This window comes from Dasypus novemcinctus, chromosome 2 (genome assembly GCF_030445035.2).
Source record: "Dasypus novemcinctus isolate mDasNov1 chromosome 2, mDasNov1.1.hap2, whole genome shotgun sequence".
NCBI classification, from domain to species: Eukaryota; Metazoa; Chordata; class Mammalia; order Cingulata; family Dasypodidae; genus Dasypus; species Dasypus novemcinctus.
This window is the reverse complement of record NC_080674.1, coordinates 34,858,170-34,875,147: the sequence shown is the minus strand read 5'-3', so window position 1 is coordinate 34,875,147 and position 16,978 is coordinate 34,858,170. Positions and strand designations below refer to the sequence as shown.

General features: G+C 42.8%; 1 protein-coding gene across 1 annotated transcript in view; it reads right to left on the bottom strand.

The window, feature by feature from the left end:
• Positions 1 to 16,978, bottom strand: part of PDZD2 (PDZ domain containing 2) — a 432,190-nt gene that overhangs the window by 239,833 nt on the left and 175,379 nt on the right. The window lies entirely within an intron of this gene.

The window sequence follows — 16,978 nt, the reverse complement described above, 5'->3', positions numbered from 1 at the left end:
AGCATCTCTGTATCAGATAAATTTTACATATTGAATTATTTTCAAAACATAATTTCAGAAATGCTCCTTATCTTGCTTTCTGGTTGGTTTTTCCACTGACAGTTTCCTAACATTTCAGTTCCTTTCTCTACTCCTTCATTTTGGAATGTACTTTTATGTTGTGTGAATCAATACTGCTTAGTGTAAATCTATGCTTTTAACTACAACACAAATAAATATCCCTCCTCCACCTTTGTTCCTCAGCTCAGTTTAGCATGTGTGTGCAGGGAATTAAACATTTGACCACATCTGTATAAGATCTTAATTTCAGGAAAGCTTTTGAATGCATATGACATTCCCATCAGCACGCCAGAAAGATATGATCTGGTGGGTCTTTTCCCTTACTGGTTTCACAGCCGACTGGAAAAGAGATCAACCGCTCAGTAAACAAAGGGGTGCTTGAAATGTGGCCGACAGTTTTATCCTGGGTCTGGTTTAAATAACACTTGAAATTGCTATTTGCACACCCAGAGTCTACAAATAACATTAATTTGAGCAGAAACTGCTGATATGTTATAAGAATCCAAAGTGGCTTCAACACATTAAGGAAATGATTCGTTAAAAACAGTTTAGGGGAGCGGGTGTAGCTCAGTGGTTGAGCTTCTGCTTGCGTATATAAGATACTGGGTTCAATCCTTGGTACCTCCTAAAAAGAAACAAGAGCAACAAAAACACAGTATAGACTTCAGCATGATGGCTGGTTACAAAGTAATATCCTGAGGGGCAATGATGAAAATGACAGATACATATGGGGCTTAATATCTAGATTTACCTAAAAAACTGAAAAAGACATGAGGATCACAGTAGACTCATGCATTTGTACGAATCTGCACGTTGTGCTAAGAAAGTAGGCAACACAATACTGGTAAGAATTTATATTAGTGGGAGTTCAATGTGAAAGGGAAGGACTCTCCTCCTCCCTCCACCATAATAAAAAATTTGACAGCACATTGGTGGGCTGTACACAGTTGGGAGGGAGTTCTCCAGGGCATGTATACAGGGTACATAGAAAGCTTTGGATATTTTCATAGTGGTTTCAGTTGGAAACGACAGATGAGAGAGTACTGGAATCCTGACCAGGGGAGCTCTATCTCATTCCCCAATGGAACAACAACAATCCCCCAAGTGCAATGGCAAAGACCAATAAAGATGGATGGTCCAACGATGAGCCCTTGATACTGATGGCTCCAATTATGAGCCTGTGTGCCTGAAATATGAACTAGGCCTATAGCAGTGGGGTGCCTAAGAGTTACCTCCTGAGAGCCTCCATTTTACTCATATGTGGCCAGTCTATAAGCCAAACTCAGCATGTAAGTGCATTGCCTTACCCCCAGTGTGGGACATGACTCCCGGGGATGAACCTCCCTGGCACCAAGGGATTACTACCAAGCACTAGCTGATGATGTAACTATAAAAAGGCCATGAACAAAGAGGTCAACTCAGACCGGCAGAATATCTCAGCCTACATGTAAAAACTGCTTTTTTGACTTTGGATAAAAAGGGGGAAATGGAAAGGACAAGTGAGTTTACATGGCTAAGAGTCTCCAAAAAAGAGTCGGGAGGTCATCAGGGGGTGATGCTTATGCATGCCTCAGCAGGGTACCAAAGACAGCCAAGGTAGATGGAAACCCAGGTGCTGGTTCTCCTGAGGGCTGCAGCGACCCACAGGTTCTATGGTCAAGGCAGATGGTTCTGGAGTTCAGGGCCATGTCAGTTGGCCCTGCTTTGGAGTTTGTATTCCTGAGTATGATGGAGTTGGACTCAGATATAACCTTTCTACACATGCCTCTTCTGTCACTTTTACTGGACTGTGGTGTTTGGGTTGGTATATACTCAGGAGACCTGAATCTCTGAACTGTCCATGTGACAGCCAGGCCCTGGGCCTCAGCAGACTTGCAACTCCTACCCTCTGGTTTCTTGGACTTACCCTGGCCAGCTGACAGGGAGGTGAAGAGGGTCAACACCACAAGCCAAGAGTGCCTACAGCTACAAGCAGGAGAACTGCATCCATCATCCATGTTGAATCTACACCCCCTCTTGATGTAGAGGGGGACTGGACATAGCCATCCCAGGTCCACAAGATGGAGGAATACAGCATGGATTAGAGTGGATTTACTGTGTTCTGCTGGGGAACTACTGTGATTAGTAAGGGAAGAAATTGTAGTAGTGATGTGGAGAGTGTAGCCATGGTAGCTGCTGATGGTAGGGAGAGGGAAGAAGAGATATGGTTTGGGGACATTTTCAGGATTTGAAGTTGTCCTAGGTGGTGCTGCAGGGATGGATGCTGGATGTTGTGTGTCCTGTGTGTCCTGGGTGGACTGGGGGAGAGTGTGGAGTACAATGTGGACCACTGACCATGTGCTGCAGTGGTTTTCCAGAATGTATTCACTGGGTGCAGTGGATGTGCCACAATGATGAAAGAGGTTGTTGATGTGGGAGGGGTGGCGTGGGTGGGATGGGGGTGTGTATGGGGACCTCATATTTTTTTAATGTAACATTTAAAAGAAAATAAAGAAAAAGGAAAAAAAAAAAAAAGAATTTGACAGCAGACAGACTCTTATTAGGGTGGTATGCCCAGTTTCAGGCCCCTTATTTTAAGGGAGATATTGGAGACACTGGAAAAGTTCCAAAGGAGAACCAAAATGATTAAAGAGACAGAAAAGAACCTATGAGGGAAGGCTAAAGGATTTGCATTTGTTTAGTCTAGAGAGAAAAAGTGCCTAAAGGCAAACACAACAGTCTTCCTCTATTTGAAGGGTTATTATAAAAAGACAGTGACCAGCTGTTCCTCATCTCTACAGAAGACAGAAGAGGTAAGAGCTTCAAAGTGCAAAATTCAAATTTGGGCCAGATATAAAGAAGACTTGCTGGATTGAGATGGGAATTGACTTGTCATTAGAATTGTCTGGTTTGACATTGCTGTGCAATATTCACCCCTAAGACAATCCTACGTGTGTGTTTATGCAAAAACCAGGCTGGAGAACTCCTTTCATCTCCTTCTTGGGCTATAGTTATTCCATCAAATGTGGGAACTTCTGTGTTCCCTCACTCACACATAAGGTACCACAAGAATGTAATACTTTCCACAAGTAGGCACCCATCTCATTGGAACTTTGTTTTCTGTATGGGAGTGGGTATCTCTCAGAACATGTCCAATCTCAGACACTGATGATAAGGTATATTTGATTGATTCACTCCTACATACTGTTCCTATGTACAGGAAGCATTGCTTTTTGTGTAGTAGTTGATGATGATGATGACAACATAAATAGTTATGAATTATTAAGATCTTACCATACTTATGATGGGCATTGTGCTAAATACTTAATGTAGGTTACCTGCTCCATTTATTACAGAGAGGTTAAGTAACATGGCTAATAAATGTTGGAGTCACACTTCAAACCTATTTAATCTGACTCAAAAGGGTGTGCTTGATCATTACACTATAACCTTCCATCATTAAGTATCGTTAGCTCCTGGGATGGAGGAAACGTTGCAAAAGAAAGTCATTCTCTGTTCGCCCAGGTTTGGGAACTAATTAAAAACCAAGCCATCCATAGATTTACACTGACTGTAGGACACAGTCCTTTTTTCTTTACATGGCAGAGGCTGGGAAGGCCTGACATTGGCTTCTGATCAGGTGTACTGGATCTCCCACAATGCTGAAGAATCCAATCAAGGTCCTCCTCTAGTTTATTAATCAGAAAAATGTAGAAATTCATCTAAAATTCAACCTTGCAGATAGTAGGTCTTCAATGACTATTGAGTGAGTGAAAACAAATGCATCATGACTGTACACTACAGCAAAAGAACCGGAGTATTTCTGGCATGCTGGTGGTCCAGACTCAAGGTTGGTCATTTCTATGGGTCTCTTATCAGATGTCCCCGGTAGTCCTAAAATCCAACTGTTTCTATTAATTTAGCATCCACGAGAAAGGCACATGGATGGGTCACATATTTTCCCTAGTCAATTACTTTTAGATCAAAACAAGATTTTTAATGAGGTTTATTGAGTGCTGTTATATATCAACAGTAGAATGATTCATGAGAGAAGCAGACATCAAAATGATTTTTAGAAAGGCAAATGAACCACACATAAACAAAAAATAAGAAACCTTGATCTAAATTACTCCAAAGGACAGATATATTCTCAATAGGACAATTTATCCCGTGTCTATAAACAGAGAAGGGCATACTTATACAAGTGTTTGCTAACAGATCTAAACCTTATGTAGCTATAAAAAGCTGGAAAGAGGAAGAAAGGGGAAATTCCCAGGAGAAGATCCCCAACCACATCCGGGGCCATCAGATCTCCATAAATACAAAACCCAGCAGTGGTACCAAGTGAAGCAGGAGAAGAAACCTCAGAATTTTGACACAAGCCACAGAATATATAACTTTGAATTGTCCTGAAACTAAATAATGAAAATTACAGCCAATAAACTTTCAGCCGACACATGGGCAGCGTGGTGACTTGCTGTGTTCCAGATGTAGTTAATAGAAACATGACGCTAGGAATATGAAAGGTATTTAGTCAGTGTCGATTGAATGAATGGATGAGTGAATGAATACCTGAACAGATGCCCACGTGGCCTCTTTCTCCCTTTTCCCATTGGAAAAATGCCTTCAATGCTTCAAACCCAAAGCCCCCACAGAGGGGCTGAGCCACATGACACTGGCACCCTGATCACTGTTAATGGAACCAGAGACTGATTTCTGACCCAAAAGTTTCAAATGGTGATCTCTGCCATGAGCCTAGGCAGAGCAATTGTGGTACATGTGGAGCATCTTGCAGGCCTTGATTCAAAAGCTCCCACCATTTATCATATAGATTATAAACTCTCATTGAAGTCTAACAGAATCAAGTACTAAAAAGCCAGTATCTATTGAGCACTTACTGGATACCAGGTGCTGTTCTAAGTCCTTTACATATTAATGCAGTAAATCCTTATTACAGGATGTGGCTCAGGCAACTGGGCTCCTGCCTACCACATGGGAGGTCCAGGTTCTATTTCTGGTGCCTCCTGGAGAAGGCAAGCAAGACGGAGAGCTGGAGCGGTGAGACAATGCAACAGATGATGCAGTGAGATGATGCAACCAAAAGACACAGCAAGGAAACACAATGAGACATGCAACAAAATAGGGAGCAGAGGTGGCTCAGGTGATTAGGCACTTCCCTCCCACACGGGAGGTCCAGGTTCAGTTCCCAGTGCCTCCTAGAAAAAGAAGACCTGCACACAATAAACAGACACAGCAAATGCAAACAACGAGGGGATGGAGAGAAGTAATAAAATTAATCTTGTAAAAAAATAAATTCTTACTACAAACTAAAGAATAAGTACTATTATTACTAATCCGTTTTTACAGGTAAGGACACTGGCCCAACCTAATTAGTTCATGGTCACCCGGATTTGTAATTAGAAAAATCAGAATGCGAACGCAGTCCTTCTGGAACCAGCACTAGCTCTTAAATGCTACCCAACTCTACCTGTCCAGATAACTCCTACTGCTCCACAAAATGAACTCACTGTTCCAGTTACAGTGTTTACCCACAAACATGCAAAGAATATTCTAAAATCTGAGGGATGTGTTCCGTGAACGCCTCAGCTCACTGCCAACTCTTCTGAGTGCTCATGCCACTTCTTTGCCAATGAGAACAAGTGCCGCTTACTTGGTTCACAGCACTGCCTTTCTTAAGCTCCTTTGGGGATGGGCCTGTGAGTGGTCAGTGAATGAAGTAGAATAACAGGGAAACAGACTTTGGCCCAGTGGTTAGGGCGTCCGTCTACCATATGGGAGGTCTGCGGTTCAAACCCTGGACCTCCTTGACCCGTGTGGAGCTGGCCATGCGCAGTGCTGATGCGCGCAAGGAGTGCCCTGCCACGCAGGGGTGTCCCCCGCGTGGGGGAGCCCCACGCGCAAGGAGTGCGCCCGTGAGGAGAGCCGCCCAGCGTGAAAAGAAAGAGCAGCCTGCCCAGGAATGGCGCCGCCCACACTTCCCGTGCCGCTGACGACAACAGAAGCAGACAAAGAAACAAGACGCAGCAAATAGACACCAAGAACAGACAACCGGGGGGGGGGGGAATTAATTAAATAAATAAATCTTTAAAAAAAAAAAAAGAATAACAAAAACCTAGGTATATACCTCAAACCACAGGTTTATTACCCATGGAACTCTGGGTGAATCAGTTAACTTTTCCTTCTCTCATATTCAAGCCATCTTCCTTAGGTTTGTTGAGGAGGGGTGGTTACATGAAAAAATGAATATGAAGTGTCTGGGACAATGCCTGATATTTTAAGCCATGATCCTCAGCAGGGAACTATTTTGCCCCCAAGGAACACTTGGCACTATCTAGAGATGGTTTTGATTGTGACAACTGTGGAGAGGGGTGCTACTGGCATCTAGTGGGTAGAGGCCAGCAATGCTGCTAAACATTCTACAACGCACGGTACGTCCCCACAACAAATAATTTTCGAGCCCCAAATGTCTGTAGTACCAAAGTTGAGAAACCCTGCTGTAAGCTACTTAAAGTCTATTAAAAACGTTTTTTTTTAAAGTTCCCATCTTCTTCCATTTCCTTATTTTTTACAGTACTGTGCTTATAGAAGGTATTCAGTAAGTCTATGCATAGAGTAAATGTATGAGTCCTAAGATGTTTCACAAGTAAACATCTGTGTAGGAATGGCGATCTAGTTATACAAGGTGTTTGAGAAGGAGTTAATTAACCTTATAAAAAGAACCTTTAAAAATCCATGCCCGATGAAAGGAATTCTGAAATAAACCCAACCTAATACTGGGAGCCTGAGTTCCAGGGAAAGGAAAGTCAAAGTTAATCCTTGGAGATGAAGCCCAGCTAGCCAAGTGATTTGCTATTACCCTACAAATGCTCCCTCATCTGATTCTAATCCTAACTCCAAAGAATGATACAATAAAAGGGTTTGAAGACCATGGAAGAATTTGTTCAACTTCTCAGACCTTTGCCCAGGACCTATCCATGCTACCACCACACATATCCTGGGACTCTGATCTAATGAACTCCCATTAAGACTGCCGATTGGAAAACCCGGTGGAAGCAAAAAGGACATGCAGTCATTATTTGTAGCCTTCAACAGGTTCAGTAAAATCAGCTCCAAGACCTGGAAACTCAAGACTAAAAGCTTACATTCTTGGATATTGCATAAATCACATTAAAACAAACCAGAAGAGCAAAAATAAAATAATATATATATAGAAAAAGAGAAAAGATAATTACTTCCATCTTCCATTCTCCAGACTTGGTGGCAGTATCTGCTTTCATTTTCATCTTTTTAACACTCAGTATACATGAGTGATTTTTATATAGTAGCGTAAGAGAAAATTTAAAATTTAACTGTAGTCTCCAGTTTAAATAAATCTTTTAAAGATTTATTTATTTATTTATCCCCAGCCACCCCCGCCCCGTTGTCTGTTTTCTGTGTCCATTCACTGTGTGTTCTTCTGTGTCTGCTTGTCTTCTCTTTAGGTGGCACTGGGAACAGATCCTGGGACCTTCTGGAGTGGGAGAGAAGCATTCAATCTCTTGCACCACCTCAGCTACCTGGTCTGCTGTATCTCTTACTGTCTCTCCTTTTTGTATCTTTTTGTTGCATCATCTTGCTGCGCTAGCTCTCTGTGCGGGCCAGCATGCCGTGCATGTCAGCATTCTGCATGGGCCAGCACTCTGCGCGGGCCAGCTCTCCACTCAGGCCAGTTTACCGCATGAGCCAACTCTCCACTGGGGCCAGCTCACCGCACAGGCCAGCTCACTAAGCTTGCCTTTACCAGGAGACTCCAGGAATTGAACCCTGCACCTCATATATGGTAGATGGGAACCCAATTGCTTGAACCACAGCCGCTTCCCTTCAATCATTTTTAAGCATCAAACTACCTGTCTAGAATAGTGTAAAGCAAGGTAGGTTCTTTCTTGCTTTGGGCCTCTGAACACACCTAAACTGGGACAGTCCTTCCCACCCCAGCCACCTCCACCTGTCTAATTCCTGTTCTTTTCTCAGGATTCAGCTCAGATATCACCTCCTCTAGAGACCTCACCACCCCCTCCCCTACTAAAATACAGGGTCCTCCTTGGTGCTTCAGCAACCCCACTGCTATTCACATGTCTGCTTACCCTTTAGACAGCAAGCTCTTTTAGGGTAAGATCAGTGGCCTTATTCCCAGGGCCTAGCACTGTGCCTGGTACATAACTAGGTGCCTAGCATTTTGTAGAATGAATGAGTATAAAGTGGGGGACTTCTAAATGCATTCATTCATGCAACTATTTCCTGAGCACCTACAATGAACCAGGTGCAGGGGTAGGCACTAGGAAAACAACAGCAATAATAGTAATAACAACAATAGTGATGTTTATTGAACATTAACTATGTATGAAGACTTGTGTCAAGTTCTGTGTACCATCTCTTTTAATCCTCCCCCAAAACCTATGTTGTAGACACTCTTATTATATACATTTTATAAATAAGAAGGATCTTGAGAGGCTTGAGCCACTCACGTGCACCTTGATGTGAAAAAGTCTCTGATGTTTAAGTACCCAGTGGTCAATTTACATGAGCCCAACTCATACCCGCTAAGAAGAGGTTACCTGTGAATTCACTCATGAGCTTTGCTAATGTTTTTTACCTTCTCAGGAATGTCCTTACCCACTCCTCCTTTAGGTTGAAATTTACTTTGATGGAGACTGTGATGCCAAGGGATGTCAACCATAATCTACACTCTAGAGAGCATGTGTTAACATTTGAAGGGCACTTCTCAGGAGCCCATCGTGAAGAGCCCACAGCTGAAGAGGCCACAGTGAGCACTTGAAAGATTATCTAAATCTGCAGCAGAAGTTTCTGTAGTTTCCAAGATGGAGGTTAGGAATTTTTTTTTTCTTTCATTTGTGGAATGAGAGATTTTTTTTCCTGTGGCTAGAAAGCTTAGGACAGGTACCTCTGTCCTCGCCTGCTGAGCTCTAAGAATCCGGGGTGGCCTGGCACCTTTGATGCGTGCTTCAGCTCTGGAAATCCACCAGGTCTTCCCCTCCATTCCCCCTTAATGGAGGATTCTGTCTGCAGACCTGATGGTTAAGTGAGCTGATATTTCCCTCAGAGTGCTGCTGCGTGTGCTGCCGAGGGACTCTCTCCTGGCAGGGGCTCATTGGGGCGCCTACAAGAACAGCATAGATGTCAACGAACTTAGAAAAGCAGGTTGTGGACCACTTTCATATCTACTTCCTACCCCCTGTTCTGTGTGGGGTATGAGTCAAGGACGTGATTTCAGGGTAACCTACCACCTGGTAGCAAGGCTATGGGACAGGAGATGTGCAGTCCCCAACCTTTCCTGCTAATCAGAAGCTCCCAGATTACTGCGAGCAGCCAATTGGCTTAAGGTGAGTGTGCAACATCCCCTTGCCTGCCTTAGTCTCTTGACAAATACCCATTCATCTTTCAACACAGCTCAAAAATCCCCTCCACTGCAAAGGTTTTTTTTTTTTTTTAGAAATCACCTCCCCTTGAGATGTATTTGATAAGCAGAGCTCTGAGGAATCAGTTGCTGAAATGCCTGCCTGCATGTTACGGAGATCCTCCTAATAAACCCCATGTGCCTAAAATAACCTGGGCAAGTCTCTTCCTGTACCCCAAAAGCCTAATCTAGCCTGTCATTTTATCTTAGAGTATGACTTATTGGGCCAGGTGTCAGACCAGGTGCTAAGGAGCCAATGGTAAGCAAGCTGACATTGACCATGACCGTGACATTGACCATAATGAGTTTAGAGACAGAGGGGGCACAAATAAAGCAGCAGGCAATTACAAGGCACTATGGGATACTGGCCCTCAAACAGGTTAGAGACTGAGTGGGGACAAATAAGGCAACAGGCAGTTACAATGCATTATGGGATCATCACTAGATCCAGGGAACCATGAGAAGCCCAGAGGGGAATCTAATCTGACCTGGCAGGTCAGGGAAAGTGTCTCAGAGGAAGTGACCGTAAGCTGAGCCATGAGATTACGTAAGCACTTGCCAGTGAAGAAGAAATTCCGGGAAGTGGAAACTGCAAGGTCACAGGTTCAGAGCCAGGAAAGGGAATGAATGCCAAGTTGGGAGGACTAACAGGGTATTGTCTGGCTGCGAGTTCAGTTTCCCGAGGCAAGTGTGAGGAAAGTGGAAAACTGGATAGGCACTGGAAGAAGCAGGGCTTTGCGAAGCGGTGGTTTGGGCTCCATCCCTGAAGGACGTTTAGCAGTGGAGAAAAACTTTTAGGATTTTTAGCCAGGCCTAGGGGAGACTCTGAGGGCTATGTATAAAAGTACTCCAGCTTTCCTCGGTTTGCAGCTCCTCTCCCTCTGTTAGACTAAACCCCTCAAGGGCAGAAACTAGGATTTGCTCATCTCTGGAGCCTCAGGGCCTGCAGGTGAGAAAGCCCTCATGATGCATGTGGTCAGTGCTTGTTGAATGATTTCCTCAAAATTATAACCAAAGCAAACTATGGGTCCTAGGGAATAAAAATAATATTCTTTCATCAATGGTAAAAAAAAAAAAAATTTAAAGGACATAGGTTAACTGAAAGAAAACAGACATAAAGTACTACGTATTGTTTGACTCCCTCTATACAAAAGGTATATTCAACTAAATTTATAGATTAGCTGTGAGGTCAGGGGAAGGGTAGAGGGATTAAGAAGTGACTAATAAGTGGTAAAGGGTGTTTCTTTTTGGAGTAATGAAAATGCTCTGAAATTGATTGTAGTGATGATTGCACAACTGTGGTTATACCAAATGCCATTTACAGTGCAGTTTAGATGCATTGTATGGTTTATGAATATGTTCCAATAAATTTCATTTTTTTTTAAAAAGATTTTTTTTGCTAGATTCCTAATCACCAGACTCCCTGACTTTCAACCCTTTGGCATCCTCTCTGCCATTGCTACCCACAAAAATCTCCCTTCACCAACTACTTTACCCCTCGGACATTTTGTCGCTCCAAGAAACAGTGGGTGCCACCCACTTCCCTTTATGTCAAGCACAGACCCTAAATACCTTACGCTGCCCTTTCTCTTGCGACTGGTTCCCACCACTTCATCCACTCTTCACACAAGCCTTGGCTTAAAGAGCCCCCTATACCCACCCCCTGCCACCTCTTAAGTTTCCCAAGGGTGACCTCACCTATTTAGAGCGGCTACTCCCTTCCACCTGATATCCTAAATCCATCTTACTGTTAAGTGGTAAAAATAAAACTCCCACCACCTGCAAGGAACCTTCATGAACTCTGACTAACCTGGTACAGAAGCCTACCCAACCTGTTTTCTTGCATATGATTTGATATTCCCTTCATGTTTTCTCTTCAAGGACATGACACCAGGGTATTTCAGACTCATGTTCTCATTTCTATACCCCTTGCCTGCACCATGTACTCAAGCTCCATCCTCCCCTTGCCCTGTTCTCTGAACCAGTCAAAGAAGCCTGTTCTGCCTCTCAGAGGCCTTTCACTTAGATCTACCCCTGAGAACTGGGGGTTGGCCCGGATGAACACAAAAGCAGAAAATCCACTGTAAGCCACTACTCACCTCCAGGCATGGCCACCACCCAGGCTCTGCCAGATGGCTTAATAAATGGTGAGTGCTGTGTAACCAAGAAGGGCTTTCTAGAGGCCCTAGTGGAGAGTTAATGCTGGAAAGGATGCCAGAGACTGTTCCTCTAGAAGCCATCAACTAGCAGGGATCAAAGAGCTTCCTTACACAGGTCTTTCCTTGCTAATATTGCCAGAAAAAAATATAGGAGACCCAGTTAAATCAGAATTTCAGATGAAAAATTAATAATTTTTTAGCATAAGTACATCCCAAATATTGCATGGGATTTTTATTTGCTAAATCTGGCAAACCTAGTTTGTACTTGCTACTTGGTCTTTATAACAATCAGTAGGTAAATAATTACACAGAAGACAAACAAACAAACAAAAATACATGCACTGCTAAAAATTTGGACCCTGAAGAATATCCTTTGGGTTCTTGGTTTCTCACTCTGATGGACCTCTTCATACAAGGATAAGTCTTTGATCATTTTTTTTATTGCTCACATTAAATCCCTCATTTCTGCTCAACCTGCCTTACTTGGTTTATAATTGTCTTCTCATGATCACTCTTTGCATCATTAAGTTCAACCACTTTGACCCTTCTTCCCTTCCCAAGCAATTACCATTCAATTGAGTGCTTCACCTTGGCTTGCTCTGCCTTATGATGATATATCAAAATGTCTCCTCTTTACAAGTCAGTGAACAGCATTAAGGGAACATTGAATAAGTAGTTCCCCAACTCTTCTGAATTGACTTCAAAGATTGGATCCCTCTTCCTAATGATCCCACACTCTTTAACTCCAGTAAAGCAACTCCAGGACCCAGCCCCAGTTCTGACCTGGTCCACTATTGCTCTCCATCAGCTGGAGGAGATCCTACTTGGAAAAAGCAAAGAAAGGTAAAGCCACAAATATTTTTCTCACAAATATAAACACAGAATTCCTCTAGCAATCCTAGGGGCCATCTCAACCTTTAAAACCAATATTGTTTACAAGTGGATAGATAAAGGACTCAACCTTGTATCACCCCAAGGAGGTAGAGTTTAAATTATTCATAAATGCATTTGTGGGGAGTGGATGTAGTTCCAGTGGTTGAGTGCCTGCTTCCCATATACGAAGTCTTGGATTCAATCCCTGGTACCTCTGAAAAACAAACAAATGAACGAATGAAAAAACCAACTTTCATTTGGGAGTAGATGCAGCTCGATGGTTGAGTGCCAACTTCCCATGTGCCAGGTGCTGGGTTCAATCCCTGGTACCTCCTTAAAAAAAAAAAATAGATGCATTTGTAAGGGAAAGGGGCATGAAGGGGAACTATAATGCTGCAAGTACTGTCCAATTTGCATAGGAAGTAACCGGGATTGCAAATGAGAACACTGTGAGTGAGGCTCAGGGAACAACCCAGAGTATCCAGCAAGATCAGATCTGATGGAGATATAATGTTCCCTGGATGAGATAGTTAAGAAGATAGGAAGACCATCGGCGAGAACAAGAACATGTTAGTGTTCCAAAAGGGGAAAGTCACTTAGTACTGGCAGAGTTGCCAAGAGCATCATTAGAAACAGCCGTGATGGCACAGAGGTCAGTAATTTTATTGCCGTTATTACTACTAATCAAAGGCTTCTGTACACTTTTAAACTTACATCATATTATTAGTATTATTATCACTTTCATCTAATTTCACTTCATCCTCATGAGGAAGGTAAGAGAGGTTATTATAACCACTCCAGAGGTGATGAGAGGGATGAAGGAACTGCCGGGAACCCAGGTTTCTTGACTTCTGGTCCAGAGGACTCTTTGAGCCCACCAGATAGTTGTTGCTCTACAAGGAACCAGCTCGATCTGGCCCAGGAAGCAGCTTTCAGACATATCCGGGGGCCTCAGGAACGACATGCTGTTACTTGGGAACTGGGTTGCTCAGAGAAAGCAGCACAGTGGGCAAAACAGGGTCAAGAGACCTGGCCATCTGGATTGCCCGGTCTATACCCGGGATGATAATTACCCCACAGAGGTGCTGTGAGCTCGAAACAAGCTGGCCCGTGTGCAGTGCTGGCACATAACTGTAGCGTACGTAAACTTCCTTAACCAGGACTGATCTTAGGTTCGGGAATCTAACTTGTGTAAAAGAGTTCAGATGCATGCAAATCCCCACTGAGAAAGAGAAAAAATGGAGAACTGGTAGTTTTTCAAAGCTAATAAAATGCTTGGCAAGTTGTATGTTTTTAAAAGTGACTAGAGAAAGTCACAAACTAGTAATGACTCACATTTGTTGAGCGCTTGCTGAGTGCCAGGCATGGCGATAAGCATTAACATGTATTTTCTCACTTCATCTCCCATCGCCTTATGAGTTAGGTATTATTATTCTTTTCTCCATTTTACAATTTGCGTAACTTTGGGATAAAAAATTGCCCAAGGTCACACATTTATTTGTTCAATGATAGGATCAAGATGAATCAAGTTTATGCTTTTAAACACCCTGACACATGTAACCCGATCAAACCATTTTTGTAGGTGTGTACGTGTGCACACATGTGCATGTGTGCACAAAAAAGTCTAGAAGAATCTAGTCCAAATATTAATAATGGTTGTATTAGTCAGCCAAAGAGGTGCTGATGCAAAATACCAGAAATCTGTTGGCTTTTACAAAGGGTATTTATTTAGAGTAGGAGCTTAAAGTTACCAGGCCATAAAGCATAAGTTACTTCCCTCGCCAAAGTTAGCTACGTGTTGGAGCCAGATGGCTGCCAACATCTGTGAGGGTTCAGGCTTCCTGGGTTTTTCGGGACTCAGGTCCTCTATTTTCTCCACCAGGTCAACAGCAGACTATCAGGCAAATGGCTCTGTCTCTCTCCCCAGGGCTTCTGCTGTGTCTTAGGAGCCATCTCTATTCCTCTGTGTTCTTCTCCTGGTTCAGATCCTCTCTTCCCAGGGCTTGCTTCTCTCCAGGCTCAGGGTTCCTCTCTTCCTGGGGCTTGCTTCTCTTTCCTCTGTGAGCCTACTTCCCAGGGCTCCAGCTTAAGACTTCAGCATTAAACTCCATCATCAAAACTCCAACATCAAAAACCTCCAACATCAAAAAGCTTCGACTCTATCCTTTGCCATGCCTTTTATCTGTGACTCCCCACCCACCAAGGGGGGGGGGGGACGACGACTCAACACCCTAATGACATGGCCCAATCAAATCCCTAATCATAATTTAATCATGCCCAGGTACAGACCAGTTTACAAACATAATCCAATATCTATTTTTGGAATCCATAACTATATCAAACTGCTACAGTGGTTATTCTGGGTGGTGGGATTATAGCTGATGTTCACTGAATTAAGTATCATGCACTACTTTAATAATTTAAATTTTTTTCAGTTTGAAAACACATACAAACTGTAAAAATTAAAGCAAAACTAGACTTCAAAAATACTGTAATGCAAATGATTTCTCCCTTGGAAGTACAATCTTTTGTTATTTCCTTATGAGGAAGTGGAAAGACGTAAACGACCATAGCATTTTCAAGGTCCATTGTAAGTAAATTTGCAAGGTGTTGTGTTTTTCCCCCTCAATCACAGAAACCTTCAGAATAAAATGAAGTTCTTAAAAATAAGGATTCTAATTCCCCCTACCACCTAAAAGCTAGGTTCCTACAGCCCTGTCTCTGAGCTCTAGACCTTACATATGCTCATGATGGAGCAACAACATTCGTCCAAAGATCTGCTGATTATTTATTTGATAACATCACCAGTAAGTTCTCGAAATCTGTTTTCTAGATGTTACCACATTTTCCCTTTGAACGGTTATTTATAACAAATGAGCAAACTCCATTCTCCTATTCATTCATTCCTAAGGATAAAATGATGAAAGCTCACCAAAGCAAACACTCGTCTTACTGTTTGTTCAGACCTCTGAGTCTTCTTCAAGGAGAGCCGCGATGATGAATGGAGCCTCTGTACACCCCCCACTCTCACCATAAACAGAGCCCGTCTTCAAAGAGAATCTTAGTGGGGAAGTAAAGGAATTGAAAGCAAATCCAAGGAACTCAAAAGTGGTGACCTTTTCCTGTTTCTCTGCTGTTGGCAACAATGTTAGAGGAGTAGGGAGAGCTCAGTTTGTAGCCAGAGCAGGGGTCTCAGCCTCGCTGACCCCCAGGGCTTATAGTCGGGGAGGGTGGGAGGGTGGGAAGGAGTTATGCAGAGAAGCCAAGTGGTGGAGCTGGGAAAGGCGGAGCTGAGCCCTCCTTTCCAGCCCCTCAGCGGCTACTGCAAGGCAAGTCTGTGAGGGTCTCCAGGCAGCAAATGGTTCGGAGTTCAACTAAGCAAGTTGTCCGGTTGTGTTCACCAGCCTGACCTCCTGGGAACGCCACAGACCTCTGACTGCACTAGAATTTCAAGGTGGTTAAGGGGTTTTAGTGAACAGTTTTCCACTATTTACCAAATAATAGCTTTCACTATTTACTAAATAGTATTTACAAGGAAAGTCATCAACTTAACAGCGATACAGGACTGTTAAGGGAATGAATAAGGAAATGAAAAACCGATGAAAACCCTGCACCCTAAAGAAAACAGCCAACTTGTTTGCCTAGCCTTTATTCCATTAAACTCCATTTCAGAGAGCACTGCCTCAGGTAAGGTCTAGCAAACTCACCCACACATGTGGATGATGTTTACCTGTTTGAATTTTGGTGATTTCCTTTTTGAAAGCAGAAAAATGAGGTTAGTTTCCCAAGTTTACGAGGCGATTTCAGAAATTTGATTCTGTTGCTGAGCTGTTTTTCTCCTTATTGAATGCTATTGGAGCCAAGTGCATATGCAAATCTGTCTGGGTAGCATTTCCCGTTCCACGGGTTTCCAGAATTTAGTGTATAACCAGAGTCCATAAAGTCTGTAAAGCTAAATATTATTTTTAATGATTTTATATTTTTCCAGATTGAATATGTCCTTGATAGAATTGTCTATTTACCGATATATGTTTAATATATAAATATTATATAATTACATCTACTTGATTATATGAACATACAATATGTAAACATATAAGTATGTTTATAATATATAAACATATTAGTATATAGTTATATATGTATTCATAAGTTTCCAGACTTTATAGACATTTTAACCTATATAGTCTCTCTCTCTTTTTTTTTTTAGGAGGTACCGGGAACTGAACCCAGGACCCTGTACACGGGGAGCGGGTGCTCAACCACTGCATTACATCCATTCCCCTCGCTCTCTCTTTTAACCTACATTTGCTACCTTCTTTAGGCTTACCTCACCTCCTTTGGAGCCACTTATTAGTTAGGGTTTGATCAGAGAAGCAGAACCACAGGGGACTTATGAAAGGGATTTGACCACACACAATTGTGGGAGATG